The following is a 22,236-nucleotide window of genomic DNA, read 5'->3' as shown; positions in this document are numbered from 1 at the left end:
TACACACTAAATTAATCCACTATCTAATTTCACTATGAAATATAATCTTAGATACTATTGTCTATATACTTGATTCCATTTTTTAAGTGCTGAAAGAAAAGGACTATCAACTGAGAATTTTATATCCAACAAAATATACTCCAGGAATAAAGGGAAAATCTTTCCACTCTGGCTGGTGGGAAGCAACACTATTCTGAGATCTGTGTGATTTCCAAGAATTGTTCCACCTGCTCCTTTATAGTACTCCTTTCCCTGCTGTGATAGTTTCCACAACACATGCACAGATCAGTACTCAGGTAAAGATTCAAGGGAAACCCTCTGTAGGCCTCCAGAGCTCTTTCTCTCTGAAGATTTCCCTTCCCTGTGACTGGGTCTCATGAATTTTAAGCACCTTGGCCTCCTTGAACTAAGAACTCTGACTTCTCATCTCAGAGAGGTGACCAGGCTCTGATTGGGTGCACAGTCCCTGGGCTGAGGCCTGGGGACTCTCTAGGAAGTGAGCTGGGTCAATGTTAGGGCTTACCTTATTTGTTTTCCTTCTCTCAGAAATCACTTCTGTGCTGCTTTTTGTCAATGCCTAAAAGCTATGGTTTCATAGATTTCATTCAGTTCTTTACTTCTTCAGGACAGAAGGATAAACCTAATCCCTGTTATTCCATATGGGCTAGAATCAGGAGTCTTAAAGTTCTTCTCCTTTTTTTTTCTTCGAAACTCCAAAAGTTTTTCTTATGAAACAGTATTTATGTTGGTGAGAAAACCTCTATCTAAAATTCAACAATTCCTTCAGTTTCATTTTTATATTATCTGTGAATTTCAAGTAAAGATAAACTTCATATTTTTGGGGGCCAGCCCGGTGGCACAGTGGTTAAGTTTACTGCTCTGCTTCGGTGGCCCGGGATTTGCCGGTTTGGATCCTGGGTGCGGACCTACACACCACTTATCAAGCCATGCTGTGGCAGGCATCTCACATATACAGTGGAGGAAGATGGGCACAGATGTTAGCTCAGGGCCAATCTTCCTCAGCAAACAGAGGAGGATTGGTGGTGGATGTTAGCTCAGGGCTAATCTTCCTCAAGATAAACAAATAAATAAATAAATAAACAATGTTTTAAATTTAAAAGTAATTTGATTTTCTAGGAATTACGTCTATTTATTGTTCTTTTTTCCATGTGTAAATATAAAGAGATGTCTGGAATAATGGTCACATATGTTAATGATAGTGACTCTATATGGTGGAATTTTGAGTCATTTTTTCTTGCTTTTTTCTACTTGCATATTTGTAGGTATAACTTTTTACTAAAATTTTAAAGACATCTTGTGATATTTTTAAGGTAAATAGAAAAAAGAACAGGGAAAATGTGGGAGTAATTTTCTCAAGGACACTGGAACCTTGGGGAAAGGTAACTTCAGAGCAAGAGGAAGAATAACTTTTCTCTGAGATAAAAGGATAAAAAGATAATTGTACAAATTTTAAAAATAAGCCCATGTTAAGGGATAGTTAGAGTTTCATACCAGATGTTCAGATGAGCTCCATCATTTTAGAAAAGCAGGAACTGATGTCATTTCCAGTGAAATCATTCTTTCATAAGAAACATCATGAAAAACATGGACTCCAGGTTTTGAGGCAATTGAACTTTCTGAATTAAGGATTCATTGTGTGTGTCAGTTTTCTGATTCCACTAGTCCTTGTCTAGATTCGAATGTAGGTGAATAAAACGTGAGGGATGAAAATAGAAGTGGGTGGGTGGGGTGCATGGTGAGATGAAAGGGGATAGTAGTAACAGCAATAGCAGCAGCAGCAGCTCCCATTTAATGAATGTATACTATGTACCAAGCAGAATGATAAATATTTTCCATGCTTTACCTCATTTGGTCTTAACCACTGAGTTTCAGAGAGGCTAAGAAATCTGCCCTTGCTCACACAGCTAGCCAACGGCAGAATTAGAATCTGAACCCGGTCTGTCTGACAAAGAAAGATAAATCTTTGGTTTCTAAATAAGAATTTCGATGTATCTTTTCTTCACACACTGACTTCCTCAAATAGAGATCAACCTTTAAATCATTTTAACCACCATGTTGAGATTTTTGTTTCCTTAGATATTTTAAAAGAACGTAATCAAATGCCCTCCAAGTGTTCTCATCTCTGCATGATGAAAATTGAGTTTCCTCTATCTGGTTTCTTGCCTCTTATGTTACTTTCATTTTTGCAAACTCAATTTCTCCCAAAATTGTCGGGATGGCACCTTCTAGCTCAGCCTGGATAGAGTATCCATCTTTATCTCCTGCTGATTGGTAATGTAACACCCGGATGTGGATCCAGGACTTCAATTTCAGTGCCGACACCCATTCTCTCTTTGACCCTGGCCAATCTTTTTGCTTTCTTGTCCTTATACGTATAAAACCAGCTGCGAGAACTGCATCTCAGAATACTCAAGGTCCAGAAAATTTATTTGTAAAGTCCTGGAAAGGTCTTTGACAAAACATTAAATAGAAATGTGAAGTATTAACTAATGTTTTCGTTGCTTCAAAATGAGGTCAATGTATTAAACTAATCCCAACTTCTATGAATAATCCACTAGCCTATAGAATTCCCACCAATCTACCCCACATGTTAAAGATACAAAGCAGCTATGCCTGCTGACACAGTTTGACCAAGGTTATGACTAAACAAAGTAAATGCAGCGTCTCAAGAATACTGGTCTTTCTTAGTATATTTTCTCAACTTTTGCTTACATTTTTTTTGTTTGTTTGTTTGGCCTAATTTTTTTCAGGTCCTGGACTGGAACCTAGGACTACAATTTCAACTCATCCACAATCAAGCAAACTCAAGAGAAGTTAGAAGTTCCAATCTTTATATTTTTGGGCTATGTTTAAGGAAGATGACAGGCAAATATGCCTATTAGTGCCTGTCCTGTGGTCAAGCCTAATGGATCTGAAACCTGGGGACAGCAAGATCAATCCAGTATCTTGGAGAGAGAAAACAAAGTGTTAGTACTGTGGTGTGATAATTTAGTACTTTTCTTTTGTAAAATCAGAGCACTTCCCATACTTTGGCTTCTGATCTTCAGTTCGTTTACTAAAGAGTAACATTAGTTAGGTGGGTTTTCTTAGATATGAAAGAGAGAAACATTTAATTCTTGCAGGCCTTACCATAATAAATACAGAGCTGCATAAAGGTATGTGATAATAATCTAGTTGTTTCTTCTCTTTCAATTCAGGAGAACATATCTACCTGTCTTCTCCTGTTTCCCCTATCCTCTGACATTCTTTGGGCTCATCGTTGGTGTTTGAAAAGCTTCACTTAATGGTGGGTATGAAGGCCTACCTGAGGAATTGGCAAAATGACGGATTCGCTGTGTCCGTTCTTTGGCTCATGTGAGAGGCGGTTGTGGTGCAGTTACAAGAACACTGGAGCAGCGTCAGAAGATCCACATCGCTTAGCTGGACCACATGCTAGTTTTGTGACCTCGAGCCAGTCCACCCTCAGTCTCAATTTCCGTGTTCATAAAATGTAAAAATTCTCAAAGATGTTTCTTCCCCTCTTCTGGTCTTTACTCAATTCGTATATTTTCCATGAATGTCACTTTCTCTGCGAGACCTCCCCAGGCAGTTCTACTTAAAGTCTCACCCTACCTCCACCAAAGTCTTTCTACACCACTTACCCTTCTCCTGTGCATTTTACTTGTCTATCGAGTTTACCATGTCTCTTCCATTAGAACTAAGCCTATAAAGGCAGGGATTTTTGTCTGTTTTGTTCATTGCTGTATTCCCAGTTCTGAGAACAGTTTGGCACAGAGCAGATACTCAGAAAATATTTGTTGAATTAATGGATTGAATAATTTTATACAACCAAAATTTACTGAGTGTCTATTATGTGCCAGGCACAGTGTCAGGTGCTAGGAATATAGTAAAGATACAGAAATGTAAACGACATATGCAATAAAATTCATGTAATAGACAGTCATTGTACTATGAGTATACATCCACTGGGTATGACGGGAGCCCAAGAATGTAAAGGTCAGTTTGACCTAGAGCAGTGTAGCCTGGGGATTATTTGAAAAGCCTTTGTAGATAGGCTTGAGCTGAGCTGGCCAGGTTGGGATGGAAGCTGGGAAAAGGCATTCTGGATAGAGAATTCAATGTAAACAAAGGCAGGAACCCTTGAAAAACGCCTGGCATGTCCTGGTGATTGTAAGTGGTTTGGCATGGCTGAAGCATAGGATGCTGGGGATTTAGGAAAGATGGGCCAGAGGTGCGTCTTATGTTGGGTTCTGCTTGCCATGTTTAGTCAGACAGGGGCCCTGCCAGAAATAGTGCACCTGAAAGAAATAATTGAAGCGTTTAATGAGGGGTAGATTTACAAAGTGGCAGGCACATTAAGGAAACCAAAAACGGGTGGTAAAGCACTGGGTCTAGCTATAATGGGCAGCCATACCACATCAAAGACCAAAGGGACAAGGGGAAGGACCAAGTATTGCCAAATTTCTCAATAATGACACTATTGACATTTTAAATCAGGTAATTCTTTGATGTGAGAGGCTGTATTGTGCATTATAGGATCTTTAGCAGCATCCTTACAATTTACCCACAAGATTCTAGTAGCAACCTCCCCCCTGTTGTGACAATGATAATCAAAAATGTTTCCAGACTTTGCCAGGTGCTCCCTGGGGGGCTAAATTGTCACAACTGAGAACAACTGATTTATGGGAACCTACCATAAATGTGGAGAGGGGCTGCCTAACAGGAACTATGGATTTAAATAGAAGGATGCAGCCACTAGAAAATAAATATCCAACATTTCTCTTCTCTTACCCTCCCATCTCTTACTTATGCCTTCCATTGCCCAAACCCAACTGGAAGCTGGAGAATAAGGGAGACCAAGCGAGGTCGATTGTGGAAATCAGACACCCAGGGTATAAAGCAGCTGGGAGAAGGATGGAAAGTGGATTTGGAGGGCAAATGGGGTTTATCCAACACAGTGCACGTTAGGAGTTTGGATTTCAGGCTATGGCCTGTGCAGAATCTTGTGTGCAGAATCTCTTTGAGTTTTGCTGAAAAAACACTCTTCCACAGGCTTTACAGCACTCAGTTTCTCTCTTTTAAGGGAGTAGAAGACTTACTTCTCCATGCTATTTCATCCCATGCTTTAGTTACCACCTTTCTAACATTGATGGCATGTTGGGAAATTGAATCATGGGTAAATTTCAATCTTCTGTTTAAGAATCACATTTCCCCAAGAAGTAGGATGTAATTACTCCTGATGATGACGACTTTGTTTAAACATTTGTTTTAGAAATGGGATTATCTCAAAGTCTTGGACTGCGTGAGTTGGAACCATGAGGATGTTTTTCTACTATCAGTGATATCATGTGGGTTCTATATAGTATGCGCTTGTCAATGTCAACACAAGGAAGGCTGCGTAAGTTAATTGAATACCTATGCTGAGTGCAGGCAGCAGGAGACAGCGTAGAAATGGAAAAGAGCCCTTGGGCTGTGTCAGAAATAGTGACCCTGTATCATGACCCAAAGATTATGATTATACTCCTAGTAGCCTGTGCAATGGGGCTAATTTGTAAACTTCTTGTAAAATGTGTGAATTAAACTGGCTGCTAATTCCCTTCACTGATGAATATAGATGTTCTGCAAAGGGTGGAAGGTTTCTGGACTTTTTGTTTCGTTTTGTTTCTTCTTTCTTTTCAGACTCTTCCATCCTGCAAAATCCAGGGGCAACAGCCTGAAGCAGATTTACAAATCTACTGAACTTAGTTTCCACCTTTGAACAGAGGAACAATGTGTTTCTTAGGTGCCCCACAGTATTCCAAGTTATACAAAATCACATCAAACTAAAAACCCTGGAAAGTAGACACTTGACAAACAAGGAAAAATTGAGTGTATTTGATGGAGCTGATTCAAGTGTTCTTTGTGCACTTGGAAGCTGAGTTTAAAGTCCTTTTCATTATCTTCATTTCCGCAATAGAATGGAGACCATTAGCGTCTTGGAAAATGTTACAATGATAATTTTTAAAAATGGATTTTTAAATGCAAACTGGTGCAGCTACTATGGGGGAACAGTCTGGAGAGTTCTCAAAAAATTAAAAATAGAAATACCATACAACCCAGCTTTCCCACTACTGGGTATTTATCCAAAGAACTTGAAATCAACAATTCAGAGAGACTTATGCACCCCTATGTTCACTGCAGCATTACTCACAATGACCAAGACACGGAAGCAACCCAAGTGCCCATCGACTGATGACTGGATAAAGGAGATGTGGTATATATATATATACACAATGGAATACCACTCAGCCATAAAAAAGACAAAATCATCCCATTTGCAACAACATAGATGGACTGTGAGGGTATTACGTTAAGTGAAATAAGTCAGATAGAGAAAGACAAACACCACATAATTTCACTCATATGTGGAAGGTAAACAAATACATGGACAAAGAGAACAGATTAGTGGTTACCAGAAGGAAGGGGCTGTGGGGTGGGCATAAGAGGTAAAGGGGAAGATATATACAGTGACTGACAAATAATAACGTACAACAGAAATCTCACAATGTTATAAACTATTATGACCTCGATAAAAAGAATGGATTTTTAACTTTCTTAATTATAACTGTTTGAAATCTTAGAGCTGTGGAATATTAGAATTCCCGTATTCCTTCCCTTCCCTACCCCCTAAATGTGGAATTTTTCGTTTGTGGCCGAAGGTTCTGACCTCCCCCAATTACAGGTGGGATCAGGTGATTTCTTATATTTAATGAGGGCCACCATGGAGGACACTGGAGGGATAACTCTCTTGCCTTTAATGATATTAGGAAAATGTTATTATTAAAGGAAGGGAGAAAGAACTGACACCAAAAAGCCAACAATTCAGTTTTTAACTGTTTTTTGAATTAATAAACTTTATTTTTTAGAACAGTTTAAAATTTACAGAAAAATTGAGCAGATAGTACAGAGTTCCCATATTACCCCACCACCACCAACTTGCACCCTTATTATCAATATCTTAACAGTAGTATGATACATTTGTTGTCATTGATGAACCAATACTGATACGTTGTAGTTAACTAAAGTTCATAATTTATTCAGATTTCCTTAGTTTTTGACCTACTGTCCTTTTCCTGGTCCAGGATCCCCTCCGGATACCACATTACATTTAGTTGTCACGTGTCCTGGGGCTCCTCTTGGCTTTGAGTTTCTCGGCCTTTCCTCGTTTTTGATGGTCTTGATAGCTTTGAAGAACACTGGTCAGGAATATTGTAGGCTGTGCCTCCACTGGAATTTGTCTAATGTTTTTCTCATTTGACAGGTTATGGTTTTGGGGAGGAAGATCACAACGGAGAAATGCCTTTTTATCACATCACACTGTCTACACGTTTATGACTGTTAATGTTGACCTTGACTACCTAGCTGACAGTGGTTGTCGAGATTCTCTACTGTCAAGTCCCTCCTTTTTATTCCTCTTTCCATACTGTACTCTCTGGGAGGGAGTCAGTAAGAGCATCACACGCTTCAGGAGTGTGTAATCATGCTCCCCCTCTCCTGGGTGGAGTATCTACCTAATTTGTTTGGAATTCTTCCGCACAGGAGATTTGTCTCTTCTCCCCCAGTTATTAATTTACTCAATTATTTTTTACATCACTATGGACTCATGGATATTTACTCTATACTTTGGGTTATAATCCAATACTACTTTATTTATTTTGTTGCTTAACTTGTTCCAGGTTTAGGTATTGGGAGCTCTTTCAGTTGGTACCTGTGTCACTTTGACATATCTCCATCATTGTAGTTTGTTTGTTTTTTGCTTTTGAGCACTTCCTTATTTTCTGGAACCACAAGACACTCCAGGCTCACCTCGTATCTCTCTTGCCCCAGTCCTAGAACCAGTCATTTCTCCAATGAGCCCTGGTTCCTTTTATTGGAGAATAATATTGGAAACCAAGATCTATGTACTACTGGGATGTTGTTTCTTTCAGGCTTTCTCAATTGACAGAGCAAAGGAATATATATATGTATATTAACTCATGTAAATAAACATACCTATAAATATTTCTATGTGTAGCTATCTGTATCCATATTAAATTAAACATGAGTTCCTACTGATATCTCTAACTCTAATTCATTACCACAGGGATCATTATAATTTCCCTTGCTTATCTGTAAATCCCCTCTCCAACAGTGAGAACACTGGTTCCCATTGTTTGCCATCAAGTTACTTAGTTGTTCAATTTCAGTGTACATGTTTAACAGTATCAGAATTGTTAACCTATACCCCCATGGGACACAACTTTATCAACTAGAGTACAGTATTTATGTGCAGTTTCTTTTGCCTTTAATCTAATAGACTCGATTCATTTCCAAAGTTACTTAGGTTGGCACATTTTCCTCCACCGTCTTCAGTGAGGTTGTTTCATATGTTTGTGATACAAGAGTCTCAGTGTGTATTCTTTTCTGGGATCCCCAACCTCCTAAATGACATAAATGAGCCTATGTTAAGTTTTATATTTTGTGTTAACGTAAGGTTAAGCTTTATTTGGACAGTTCTATGGGTTTTGACAAATGCATCCTGTCATGTGTCCACCCTTACAGTATCATACAGAATAGTTTTACCACCCTTACTTTACTCACTCATTCCTCCTCTCCACCCCTTGAACCTCTGGCAACCACTGATCTTTTCACTGTCTCTATAATTTCGTCTTTTCTAGAATGTCGTATAGTTGGAATCATACAGCAAGCAGTCTTTTTAGTCTGGCTTTTTTCACTAAGCAATATGATTTAATGTTCCTCTATGTCTTTTCATTGTTTAATAGCTTATTTTTTTTTATCACTGAATAATGTTGAGTGTATGGATGTACCACAGATTGTTTATCTATTGAAAAACATCTTGGGTACTTCTACTTTTTGGAGTTTATGAATAAAGCTGCTTTAAAGATCTCTGTGCAGACTTTTGTGTGGACATAAGTTTTCAGTTCAGTTGGTTAAATACTGAGGAGTGCAATTGCTGGGTCATTAGGCAGGACTATGTTTAGTTTTGTAAGAAACTGCCAAACTGCCTTCCAAAGTGGTTCTACCATTTTGCGTTCCCACTAGCAATGAATGAGAGTTCCTGCACTGTCAGTTTTTGGATTTTAGTCATTCTAATAGGTGTATAGTGGTATCCCATTGTTAATTAAGTTTGAAATTGCCTAATGACAGATGATGTTGAGCATTTTTTCATGTGCCTACAGTTTGTATATCTTTTTTGGTTAGTTATCTGTTCAGATTTTTTAATCAGGTTGTTTCCTTATTGTTGAGTTTTAAGAGTTCTCTGTATACAATTTTTATATTAGTCCTCTACCAGATATGTCTTTTACAAGTATTTTCTCCCCAACTGTGGCTTGTCTTTTTATTCTCTTAAGTGTCCTTCATGAAGCAGGAGATTCTACTTTTAATAAAGTCTAACTTGTCAACTTTTTCTTTCATGTTTTGTGCTTTCAATGTTGTATCTAAAAAGCTCATTGCCAAACCCAAGTTCACCTAGATTTTGTCCTGTGTTATCCTCTAGAAGTTTTATAATTTTCTAACTTACATTTATGTCTAATGATCCATTTTGAATTAGTTTTTGTGTAATGTATAAACTCTCTATCTATATTTCTGTACTTTTTAATAGGAATGTCCAGTTGTTGCATCACCATTTGATGAAAAGACTATCCTTTCTCCACTGAATTGCGTTTACTCCTTTGCCAAAGATCAGTTAACTGTATTTGTACGTATCTATTTTTGGGTTCTCTATTAGATTCCATTGATTGATGTGTCCATTCTTTTGCATTTACCATGCTGCCTTTTTTACTGTAGCTTTAGAGTAAGGCTTAACTTTGGATATTATGCCAGTTCTTGACTTTGTTCTTCTCCAATATAGTGTTTGCTATTCTCAGTCTTTTACCTTTCCATATAAACTTTAGAATCAATTTGTCAATATCCACAAAATATTTTGCTGACATTTTGATTGAGATTACATTGAATCTATAGATCAAATTGGGAAAAACTGACACCTTGACAATATTGAATCTTCCTATCCATGAACATGGAATATCTCTTCATTTATTTAGATCTTTAATTTTTTTCATAAAGGTTTTATAGTTTTCCTTATATAGATTCTAGATATATTTTGTTGTTATATTTATATCTGAGTATTTCATTTTGAGGATAATGTAAATGGTAATGTATTTTCAATTTTAAATTCAAATTTGTTTTAAATTTTATTGCTGGCACATAGGAAAGCAATTGACTTTTGTATATTAACCTGGAATCCTGCAAACTTGCTGTAATTATTTATTGGCTCCAGAATTTTTTTCTTTCTTTTGGTCAGTTCTTTGGGATTTTCTACAAATCTGTCATCCACAAAGAAGACAGTTTTCTTTTTCTTTTCCAAATCCATATTCCTTTTATTTCCTTTTCTTGTCTTAACCATTATCTAGGACTTCCAGCATAATGTTAAATAAGAGAGAGAACATCATTCTTGATCTGATCTTAGGGGGAAATCATCTGTTTCTCATCATTAAGTATAATTATAGTTGTAATTTTTTTGTAGATGCTCTTTATCAAGCTGAGGAAGTCTCCTTTATTCTTAGTTTGCTGATAATTTTTATCTTCAATGGGTGCTGGATTTCGTCAGGTGCTTTTTCTGCGTCAGTTGATATGAGGATATGATTTTTCTTCTTAGCCTGTTGATAAGATCAGTTTAATTAATTGATTTTGAGTGTTGAGCCAGCCTTGTATACCTGGCACAAATCCCAATGGCTTGTGGTGTGTGATTCTTTTTATACATTGTTGGATATAATTTGCTAAGATTTTGTGCAGGATTTTTGCATCAATCTTCATGAGAGATATTGGTCTACAGTTTTCCTTCTTGTAATGTCTTTATCTGGTTTGGTATTAGGATAATGCTGGCTTCATAGAATGAATTAGGAAGTGTTCCCTTTGTTTCTATTTTCTGGAAGTGATTGTAGAGAATTAGTGTTATTTCTTCCTTATATGTTTGGTAGAATTCACCAGTGAAACTTTTGGAGCTGATGCTTTCTTGTTTTCGAGGTTGTTAGTGATGGTTTCAATTTCTTCAGCAATTATAGACTATGATGGTCAATTTTATGTGTCAATTTGGCTGGGCCACAGGGTGCTCAGATGTTTGATTAAACATTATTCTGGTGTTTATGGACAAGATTAACGTTTAAATCTGTGGACTTTGAGTAAAGCAGATTGTCTTCCATAATGTGAGTGGGCCTTATCCAATCAGTTGAAGGCCTGAATATAACAAAAAGACTGGCCTCCTGGAGCAAAAGAGAATTCTCCAGCAGACTTCCTTCAGACCTCATCTGCAACATTGGCTCTTTCTGGTACTATAGCAGCCAGCCTTAGGACTGGAACTGTAGCATGAATTCTCCTGGGTCTCCAGCCTGCTGGCCCACCCTGCAGATTTTGGACTTGCCAGCCTTCCTAATCATGTGAGTCAATGTCTTAAAATAAATCTCTTTTCATATATATATATATGGAATAAATATATATATGACATATATATGAATAAATCTCTTCATATATGTATATTTTATATATATATATATACATATAAATTATCCATACACACATCCTGTTGGTTCTGTTTCTCTGAAGAACCCTGACTAATACATAGGCATATTCAGATTATCTATTTCTCTTTGTGTCAATTTTGATAGTTGGCATCTTTCAAGGAATTAGTACATTTTATTTAAGTGATCAAATTTGTGGGCATAGCATCATCAATAATATTCCTTAATTATCATTTTAATGTCAATGGGATCAGTAGTGATGACCCCTCTTTCATTTCTGATATCATGAATTTGGAAATTTTCTCTTTTCTTTTTGGTTAGCCTTGCCAGAAGTTTATCAATGTGATGGATCTTTTCAAAGAACCAGGTTTTGATTTCTCTATCAATTTCCAGTTTTTAATTTCATTGATTCCTGCTTTAATTTTTTATTATTTTTCTTCTGCTTGCTGTAGGCTTAAATTCCCCTTCCTTCTCTAGTCTCCTAGGATGGAAGCATAGATTGTTGATTTTAGATCTTTTCAAACATATGCATTCAATGCTGTAAATTTCCCTCTAATTATTGCTGTCACTGCATCCCACAAATTTTGATAAACTGTATCTTTTATTTTCCTATATTGCGAAATATGTGGTCTATGTCAGTGAATGTTCTACATGAACGCCAACTCAATTTTAATTAAAAAAATTTAAAACAGGGGCCGGCCCGGTGGCGCAGCAGTTAAGTGCACATGTTTTGCTTCGGCAGCCTGGAGTTTGCTGGTTCGGATCCCAGGTGTGGACATGGCACCACTTGGCACGCCATGCTGTGGTAGGCGGCCCACATATAAAGTAGAGGAAGAGGGGCATGGATGTTAACTCAGGGCTAATCTTCTTCTTCAAAAAAAAATTAAAACATATTCAAAGTGAATTTTCAAGATTAATGAGGTAAAAAATGGAAGTTGAAACAAAACTAGGTAAGGATTAACAGGATTTAGGATGCTTTTACTTTAGTTGACTAAGATGACAAAATAAATTTCCAAACTTGACCAATCTGTCTACCCATCCATGTAAGCAGCCTTTTGAAATCTTTTTTATTCAAATTTTTTTAGGTGAGGTGTTTGAATCAGAGATCCTAAAAGGAGAGACTGTACTCTTTTATCTCTTTAACTCTTTGGTTATGTCCCAGTATAATATTGTCTCTGCACAGTATATTTATTGGGCCCACAGGGATGAAAGTTAAAGGCTGTGTTTACCTCCTGAGTTCCACATGCACACACCACACATACCACAAACAAAATAAACATCATGGGCTGCTGATATTTCAATGAAAGAGCAAGTTATTTTGTTGTTGTCGATTATTTGTTTTTTGGTTGGCAGTATCAACTGGTAAATATCTAGTATATTACCACTACTCATATATCCAATGACAATTTTGCCACCAGGGTGATGGAAATGGTGATTAATGGTTAGTGGTAACGAAGGTTATAAGTGACCTGTCTTCTCCAGGACTTCTTAACCCAACTGCATTCCAGTCTTTCAGAAAGAGAAAATTCCAGCACGAATAATCCAACCTCCAGCTCCATTTGTGGCAAGGCCAGCTTCCAGCAGGTTTGGCTGGCTGTCCTGGCTGGGCCTTCTCTCTCCAAGGTCTCTGGGCAGACTGGCTGGGGCCCTCACCCATGCAGACTCGGCACTAGGAAAATTGAATTAAATCGTTAGTGTAGGTCCAGTCAGAGATTCCACAAAATGGACTCAGGGTCTGTTTGAAAAGACTTTTTATAAAAGCGAATCTTGTTCTGCAAGATTTTTAGCAGCTCCTTTTTGTAGCTGTCCCTGAGTAGAAGGGCATCACACACATAGAATTGTATCTCTCAGTCATACCAAACGTCTCCCCTGCCTTAGAAATTAGAAGCTGCTCCTGGAGTTGGAACATTAAACATGACTTGGCTCAGACCGCCCGGGGGATAAGGAGGTCAGCGCCAGTGTGAAGCTTCACCTGGGTCTCTCGGCCCTGTGACTGACTGACAGGAGACTCTTTCAGCTACAGAGTAAGAGGTGATAGGCCGCACTTAGCCCTGTCTTGCTCCCAACCTCAGCACTGAGAAGGCTTAACATCTTTCCCCAAAGGAAGCCTTTTTCCTTAGGAGCCAAGACAGTAAGAACCTCCTTCAGGATGAGAAATTAAGTGAACTGAGGTAGGTCAATCAGGGTCGATGAAAGATGTAATTTATGGAATAAAAGAAGATTCAGGGAAACACGAAGACGGTTGTTTCCAAGTGTCCACACTAAACGTTTAGCCTCAGTTTCCTATCGTTGAATTCCTGGCACTGCCAGCCCGAGAAGAACTTGCGTGAGGACCAGGAAGCGAGTTGGTGCCATTGCCCTGCTTGGGGATGGTTTCGCTTCGTTTTGCTTTCCTAAGAACCCAGAGAAGCAGACAAAGTCAGGTGGCAAGCTGTGCTAGAACGGACAGTGGTGCCCTGAGTTCCAGTTCAGGCTCTGCCCTCACACCCTTCTTTGGGCCTCGGTTTCTTTGCCTCTAAAATTGTTCGCTTCCAAAACTCATTGTGAGTTTAGTTTTAGTCAGTGCTGTCAAGTGGATTCTGACTCCTAGCGACCCTGTGGACAGCAGAGCGGAACCCTGCTCGGTCTTTTTTGCACCATCCTCTCCCCTTCCGGTGCTGTATCAGACGATGCTCTGCTGCTACTCATAGGGTTTTCATGGCCAATTTTTTCAGAAGTGAGTGGCCATGTCCTTCTTCCTAGTCTATCTTAGTCTGGAAGTTCTGCTGCAGCCTGTCCACCGTGGGTGACCCTGCTGGTATTTGAAATACTGGTGGCATAGCTTTCAGCATCACAGCAACACACAGCCACCGCAGTATGACAACCGACTGATGGGTGGTATGGTTCCCTGATGGGGAAACGAAGCTCGGCTGCTGCGGTGAGAAGGCTGAATCTTAACCACTAGACCACAGGGCTCGCTTATTGTGAAGTAGAATAGAATATTTCATAGAATTTGGAGTTTATAGAATGTTTTCACATACATTTAAAGCTTACAACATGTAGGGATGGTATTATTATCTTTATATAATAGAAATGAAAACTGAGGAGAAACCATGTATCTTACTCAAGATCATGTTACTCATAGAAATTGAGCTGGAACCCAATTTAGATCTTGGGCTCCAAATTCAGTATGGGCTCCTTATTTTTTTCTTTCTTTGGGGAGGATATTTTTTTTATTGTGATAAAGCATACAAAACACAAAATTTGCCACTTTAGCCATTTTCATGTGTACGGTTCAGTGGTGTTAAGTACATTCACATTGTTATGCAAGCACCACGTCCATCTATCTCCAGGACCTTTTCATCTTCCCAACTGAAACTCTGCAACCTATTAAACACCAACTCCCAACTCCTGGCAAGCACCATTCTGCTTTCTGTCTTTATGCATTTGGATACTCTAGGCTCCTCATATTAGTGGAATCATGAGATATTTGTCCTTTTTTGACTGGCTTATTTCACTTAGCATGTCTTCAAGATTCATCCATACTGTAGCATGTGTCAGAATTTCCTTTTTTAAATATCAAATAATATTCTATCTTGTGTACATACAACATGTTTATCCATTCATCTGTTGATGGACGCTTGGGTTGTCTCCACCTTTTGGCTGCTGTGAAGAATGATCCTATCAACACTACCAATACACTATCCATATTTGTGTACAAATATCTATTCGTGTCCTTGCTTTCATTTCTTTTGGGTATATATCGAGAAGTGTAATTGCTGGGTCATATGATAATTCTAGTTAAATTTTTTTGATTTCTCCTTTTTTGATAGGTGAAGTCAGCTGTTCTTTTAAAGTAAAATAACATAAAAATAATTTCTCACCTCTTGTTATTTACGTTTGAAGCCGTATCTTCCTCTATGTTTTCTTAAATTGGCCATGATATTCTTTTGATACTGTGGCCTAGCTGTATCATTACATTGCTAGTGACAAAAAAGTGCCTTGCATTTATTTTGTGCTTTGCTTCTGCATGCAAAGCATCACACTGATGTTATTTCATTTAACTTTTCAAGGTCTGTGAGAAGAGGATCAAGGGTAGGTATTATTAACCTCATCTTACAAATGACAAAAATAAGGTTTAAGCAAATAAACACACAGATATGGAGAACAAATTGGTGGTTACCAGAAGGTAAGGGGATGAGGGGAGGGTGAAAAGGGTAAAGGGGCCCATGTGTACAGTGACTGATGGCAGCTAGACTTTGAGTGGTGAACATGATGTAATCTACGCAGAAGTTGAAGAATAATGATGTACACCTGCAATTTATATAATGTTATAAACCAATGTGACCTCAATAAAAATAAATAAAAATAAATAAACAAATAGGTGAGAAGGGTGAACTACTGGAGAACAAAAAATACAAAATAAATAAGGTTTAAGAAAGTTAGATTTTCTTCAGTGAAATTGTAGTAATCATAAAACAAAAATTCAACTTTCTAACTCTTAATCTACTGCTTACTCACAGGGATCTCTGTATACTTAAATGGGCTATATGGTCACGTAATTCTGGTTTGATTCTTGTATGATACTTGCTTTGTAAACTTAGAAAAGTCTCCAAAACTTTTCATGTCTGTTTCCTTGTCTATAAAATGCCAATGCTATTACTAGCCTCTAAGGAGAGCCTGAAGAATATCCAACAAAAATGGCAGCAAAGAACTTCACAAAAGATGGAGAGTTGGGGCCAACCTAGTGGTGCAGTGATGAAGTTCTCGCGTTCCGCTTCAGCAGCCCAGGGTTTGCCGGTTCAGATCCCGGGTGCAGACATGGCACCGATTATCAATCCATGCTGTGGTAGGCGTCCCATGTGTAAAGTAGAGGAAGATGGGCATGGATGTTAGCTCAGGGCCAGTCTTCCTCAGCAAAAAGAGAGGAAGATTTGCAGTAGTTAGCTCAGGGCTGATCTTCCTAAAACAAACAAACAAACAAAAAACACATGAGTATGTTCTCATGACTCTGTGTGGCTTCTCTTCAAGTGGCGGGGCCTAGGCCTCTCTTGGGCAGGCTCTGGTTCAGGACTGATGTCAGGTATCTATGCTTCTTCATGCTTCAGGGTCTTTCTCACGCTTTCCCTCTACTTTATATTCATTTCCATCTCTAATGAATTTAGCTTTCAAGTCCCTGCTTGAAGTGGCATCTCATCTAATGAATTTAGCTTTCAAGTCCCTGCTTGAAGTACCACTTCTCTGTTCCCTTCCCCTAATAGTTTCTGCCTCTGTGTTCCCAATGCATAGACACATTTTTCAACATTCTTATAAGATCACATTTTAGTTTGTGGTTTCTCTCTCTCTTTTCCTCTAGGCTGGGAGCACCTTGAGCACAGGCTCTGTCCCATTCATTCTTGTTTCCCTGCTGCTGTCATGGGGCCCAGGATACAACACATGCTCAAAAATTATTTGAAAATGATAAAAAGAATACAATAATATGAACAAATAAAAAAGTCAAGGTTGATTTTCAAGGGCATACAAGTCGCTGACACAGAACATAAGAGCCTCCTTCCTATTGCAAAAATAATACCCCTTCCTCTTTCCCCTCAAGATGGTTGTTGACATCACTCTCCTTCCCTCCACTCTCCAATGTTCTAGAAGAAAATTGAATTGAGGCACATGGATTTGGAAAGGCTGACCTCTGGTTTACAGGGATTCAAAAGTAATGTACCACAAAAGCAGCAAGCAAGACAATAAAAAAGCGGTGAGGAGCCAAGAGGTTCTCTGTGACTAAGAGAGGGAGAGATTAAAAAGGGAGAGAAGGTTTTCATTGGTGATTATGAATGGAATTGGGGCTGGGAGGTGGAGAGTCCCTTCCAGGAAGACTACTTCTTGCTCATCTTTCTAAGTAGCTGGCAAATGGTGGACTTCACTATAGGATTATTGAACCCAGCTGAGATTGTGCATAAATTGTTATCAATAAAGAAACACAATTGGTTAGAGATTAGCCAAACAAACCAATTTTAATCAAATAAGAAGGTGTCAAAATCCCAAATGACAACCACAAAGTCACAGTGAACCTGCTTTCCTAATTTTGAGAGTTCCTGCCATGGTAATGGATTTATCTTCCAAAGGATCATTCCTAAATTAGATGTTTGAAGCAGAGAATTCATACGCCATGGAGATGTTATGAGTGGTGGTGGCCGGCACACAAATGCCTATTTTGTCTGTACAGTTAAACACTGGATGCTGTGGTAGAAAGAACCCAGGCTTCAGATGACCAGACTCACTTAGATGTGGCCATTTACATTTCAGAAGAAAGCCAGACCCAAACTAGCACCAAGCTAGCGATGGCATGAGGAGTGTCTGAAGGAGTGAGCAGGGGCAGGGAGAAGAAGACAGGAGCAGCACAGTGCTGGAAACCCTCCTGGTGGCTCCTTAGCCCTGGAGCTGAGGGTGCTAAGAGAGACTTGGTTGCTGATCTAATCTTCTGGATGTGTCAGAATTACGTGGTTGTTAACAAACAAACAACAATTCTAGGGCCCTACTGGATCAGAATCTCCAGAAACGGGGCCCGGCCTTGGTGTGTTAAACAAACTCCTTGACTAATTCTCCTGCACAGCCCAGTGTGGGAAACTGTCTCTAACATCTGTTCTCTCTCTTCCAATTAAGAGGCTCTGGAGTGAGCAAAGAAGGGCAGTGGAGGAGGTGGGATCCTGGGAAACCTTGGGGAGTGGCTGAAATATGGAAGGGAAGTCCCTAGTTTTAGTGGCTAGGAGGGGAAGGAAGTTGCAATGGCTCACTGTGTAACTGATGAGGAAACTGAGTCTTAGCCACAGTCTCAGAGCAGAGGAGGGAGCTGGGATTCTAACCCAAGCCTCTCTCATTCCCAAGCCTGTGCTCTCATCTGCTGCAAAGTTCTTCCTCTCCCATGTGGTGAGCAGATATCCTTCAGAGCCTGCCAGCACTGCTAAACTGTGAATTCCTAAGAATGTTACACTAACAGTAATGTCCAGTGACAGAGCAAAAAGCTGGAGGCCAGGCCAGACCAACCACATCCGGCGAAGCCTATGGAGGCCGTCTTCCAAATCTCCTTTTTGGCCTCCATGTGCTGGTAACTTTGCCTCAATTCTCAGTTCCTCCAGCCATAAATGAAGATAATAATATTTACGTATCTTCTTCACAGCCCTGCAGTAAAACTTAATTAGTTCATGTTTATTATGTACTTTGAAGATGAAAAGCTCTGTGTAAGAGCTCCGTACCATGATTCCATGTTTCTTGATTTTATTCGACAGCTCTAGAGCTCTACATTCTATAGACTCTTCTTTTTCTTTATTTTTTGTTGTTTCTAACCTGGTCCAAACCAGGAACTAGTGGAATTTCTTGAGCTTTTCTAAGTGTAAATGGTTTGAAGGATCTAATTGCTGGCTAGGATTGAGGGCAGGGAAGGAGAGAGGAAAGAAGCGTGTCTGAACAGAAACTCCACACATTCCAATGTCTGCCCCCAACCTGGAATTCTGTGGCTCCCCCAGCGTTTGCTTTGACCTCTGGCTCGTTGCGTTGTGTATTTATAGTCTCAGACCTCCTGGCCCTTCAACTCTCTTTCACCACTGCTGTGCCCACCCCCCCCCCAACTTGTGCCCACAAGCACACAATCCCGATGAATGTGAGATGTTGGAGGAGGATGGAAACGTGTTTTTTGTGCAGTATTTGGCAATTTTAACACTGTTTTATGGAAGCATTAATTGTTGTGAAATCTCTGCTCTTTAAAGTACTGATCCTTACTCTTTGCAAGAGATGGTGAGCGATATATCATGAAAGAGAGAGTAGTTTTTAGTCCTATTGAAATAGTTGAATTAAGTGATGCTTTCAACATAATGGTAAAAATATTACTGTTTTTAAACACACAAACAAAAAAATTTATTAAACATTAAAATTTGGTAAGGCAACTCCTCTTTCAAGAAACAAAACTCAATACAAAACTGTGTTTAATTTGAAGACTTGAAAGCCTCGGTTAGTGTTCTGGCCAGCCTTCTGCCTCAATTCCTCTAAGTGGCTTAACTGCTCAGTGTACAGGCCGGCCCTCAGCCGAGCTGAGGAGTTGGGGCAACTCATCTCTGGCATCCGAGGGTCTAGTCATATACTCTTCTATTGAGCTCCTTCTGTTACTCCACGCTCCTAACTCCTGTTAGGCACAAATAGGAGTTGTCCCAGATATTTTCCATTGGTTCCTTCGGTCCCCCTTCCCCCCGCATCTCTCCACCCTTCTCCAGTCTGCATGGGAAGGATGAGAGCAGGAGTGATGTCCCAAGTTTGAGGGTGGCCATCAGGAACACCACAGAGAGGTCAAAAGGTCAAGGGCTGAAAATGATGCATGAAGTGCATGGTGGTCCTAGGTCTGCCAGGGAAAATGAGGGTTTCGTATTTTAGTTTAGGAAGCGTTATAAACACATATGCATATTACATGTATTCCTATATGTATATGTAGATATATATTTGTAGGTATATCTAAAAGAATAAATTGAGTGCCCTGTGTGTAACCTGCACACACAGCCTAAGTTGGAACCAGAGCTCAGGAAACGGATGAAATTATAGCGGACCCAGTCCTGACCAGTCAGGTGCAGGACAGTGGTCAAAGTGAACAGATAAGCCTGGCTCTCCTCAGCTTTCAACAAAATGAAGGGAGTGGACCTGTCCCACTTTTCTTTATTTTAGGAGTATAATGGTTGGCTTGATTGGGGTAAGAGAAAAATATGAGAAAGAGAAGATTAAAAAGACATTGTGTTAGCAGCATAATGTTCAGCCAGGATCCATTCCTGGAACTTCTCTACTTGTTTCCATGAGATCTATGACATAGGAAATTCCTCTTTGGGAACTTTCTGGAATATGGCCACAAGAAACCCCTCTCCCAAATGTTTTTCAGAGAATCCATGAAATTTCCACGTCTTCAGAAGAACATTCTCTGGAAGCAGATTGATAAACCTGAAGTGAGTCTACTCCAGATGCTGGTAGGAAACCACTCCATCCTCCTTTCCCAGGCTCTGGGGTGACGCTCAGCATCTTATGGAAACGGGACCCTGACTCCCATCGGCCACGTTCCTCCACCTCTGTGACTCTAGCAACTCAGGCTGTAGGTGTTGAAATGTCTTTGTTGATAAATGAAAATCCTTCTGATAAGACTTACATTTTATACCTTAAGAACAAATCTAGTGCCTCTCTCTTGAGGCCTCGTGGGAGGCAGGGTGGTGGCCCTAAGAACTTGCCTGGCAGACCTCGAACTCCAGGCCTGTCTGCTGCCCCCTGGACTCCATCGCTGCTTTTCTGCTGAGGCCATGCTGCCACGACCACTCCCAGCCAGTGAGCAACTAAAGTGGACCCGTTCCTGGGCGACACCAGACTCCTCTGATGGTTGACTTTGACTCAGGGACTCTATTTGACCAAAGTGATGACAAACATTTTTAAAATCTTCATTTCAATGTTAAGTATGGAATATATAGTCAACAGTGATATGATGGAAGAATTTAGAATGGATTATTGAGTAGTCAAAAATCTGTACCAAAAATGATGTAAAGAATATTAAAGTATGGACAAATCATTATAATGCTAACGATGATGGTGATGATGATGACGAGGAATCATAAACTTGTTAGCATTCGCTATCTGGCACTGTTGTAAGCGTTTTATATATATATATATTTTTTAATTAATGTTATGATAGATTACAACCTTGTGAGATTTCAGTTGTACGTTATTGTTAGTCATGTTGTGGGTACACCTCTTCCCCCTTTGTGCCCTCCCCCCACCCCCCCTTTTCCCTGGTAACCACCGACCAGATCTCCTTGTCAATATGTTAACTTCCACCTATGAGTGGAGTCATATAGAGTTCGTCTTTCTCTGACTGGCTTATTTCGCTTAACATAATACCCTCGTTTTATATATTTTTTTAATACAAATTCTTTACCTTTTTAGTGGGTGCAAATGTATAATGATACAGAGACAACTAGCTTCTAATTTTTTCCAAGATGCTGAGTTTCTACATTAATGCAGTTAAGTTAATACATAAATAGAAGTATGCACATATGCCACAAATGTCATTTTACTGAAGTTCTAATGCCTGTGAGGAGATGAACTGAATGGAAATTAAAGAGTAAGGATTTTTATGTATATGTGAAACGGTATTCAGTACAGAGTGTAATGCTGGCATGTAGTTTATTGGAAGAATGAAATCTCCCAATGAAATGAACAGTTATTAAAATAAGCATGTTCTTCCTATCGTTAGAACCAGAAAAAATACGTTCTCTAAGACAATGTTTCACAGACTAGTCTATTAGATTCTCTTCATGGTGATTACCTGAATTTTGAGAATTCAGCTTATTGAAACACAGGCTCCTGAGAATCATTTTCCCGACAGCCCGTTTCAGCTGTCTCAGGTGGGGCACAGGAGTTTGCGTTGTACCCAGCTCCCTCAGATGATTCCAGTACACACTAAACTCTGAGTCACTGCTAAGAGTTAGGAAGCAGCAAGTGTTAACATTTGAAAATGATGGCTGTTTTTTGATTCAGATTTAGAGTTTGGTTATCTGTGGGTTTACATTCAGACCATTCAAAAAGAAAGGTAGGGGCCGGCCTGTAGCTGAGTGGTTAAGTTCGCGGGCTCCGCTTCCACAGCCCAGGGTTTTGCTGGTTTGGCTCCTGGGTGTGG

General features: G+C 39.4%; 1 long non-coding RNA gene across 1 annotated transcript in view; it reads right to left on the bottom strand.

The window, feature by feature from the left end:
• Positions 1 to 3,231: 3,231 nt before the first annotated feature.
• The window catches only part of LOC139044780 (uncharacterized), a 44,516-nt gene continuing 25,511 nt past the window's right edge, over positions 3,232 to 22,236 (bottom strand). The window contains exons 2-3 of the long non-coding RNA XR_011501937.1: positions 16,297 to 16,515; positions 3,232 to 13,242 (exon numbers count right to left, since the gene is read on the bottom strand). This is a non-coding gene — a long non-coding RNA (uncharacterized lncRNA). The remainder of the gene's footprint in view (positions 13,243 to 16,296; positions 16,516 to 22,236) is intronic.

This window comes from Equus asinus, chromosome 3 (genome assembly GCF_041296235.1).
Source record: "Equus asinus isolate D_3611 breed Donkey chromosome 3, EquAss-T2T_v2, whole genome shotgun sequence".
In the NCBI taxonomy this organism is placed as follows: Eukaryota; Metazoa; Chordata; class Mammalia; order Perissodactyla; family Equidae; genus Equus; species Equus asinus.
This window is presented reverse-complemented; position numbering and strand designations above follow the sequence as displayed.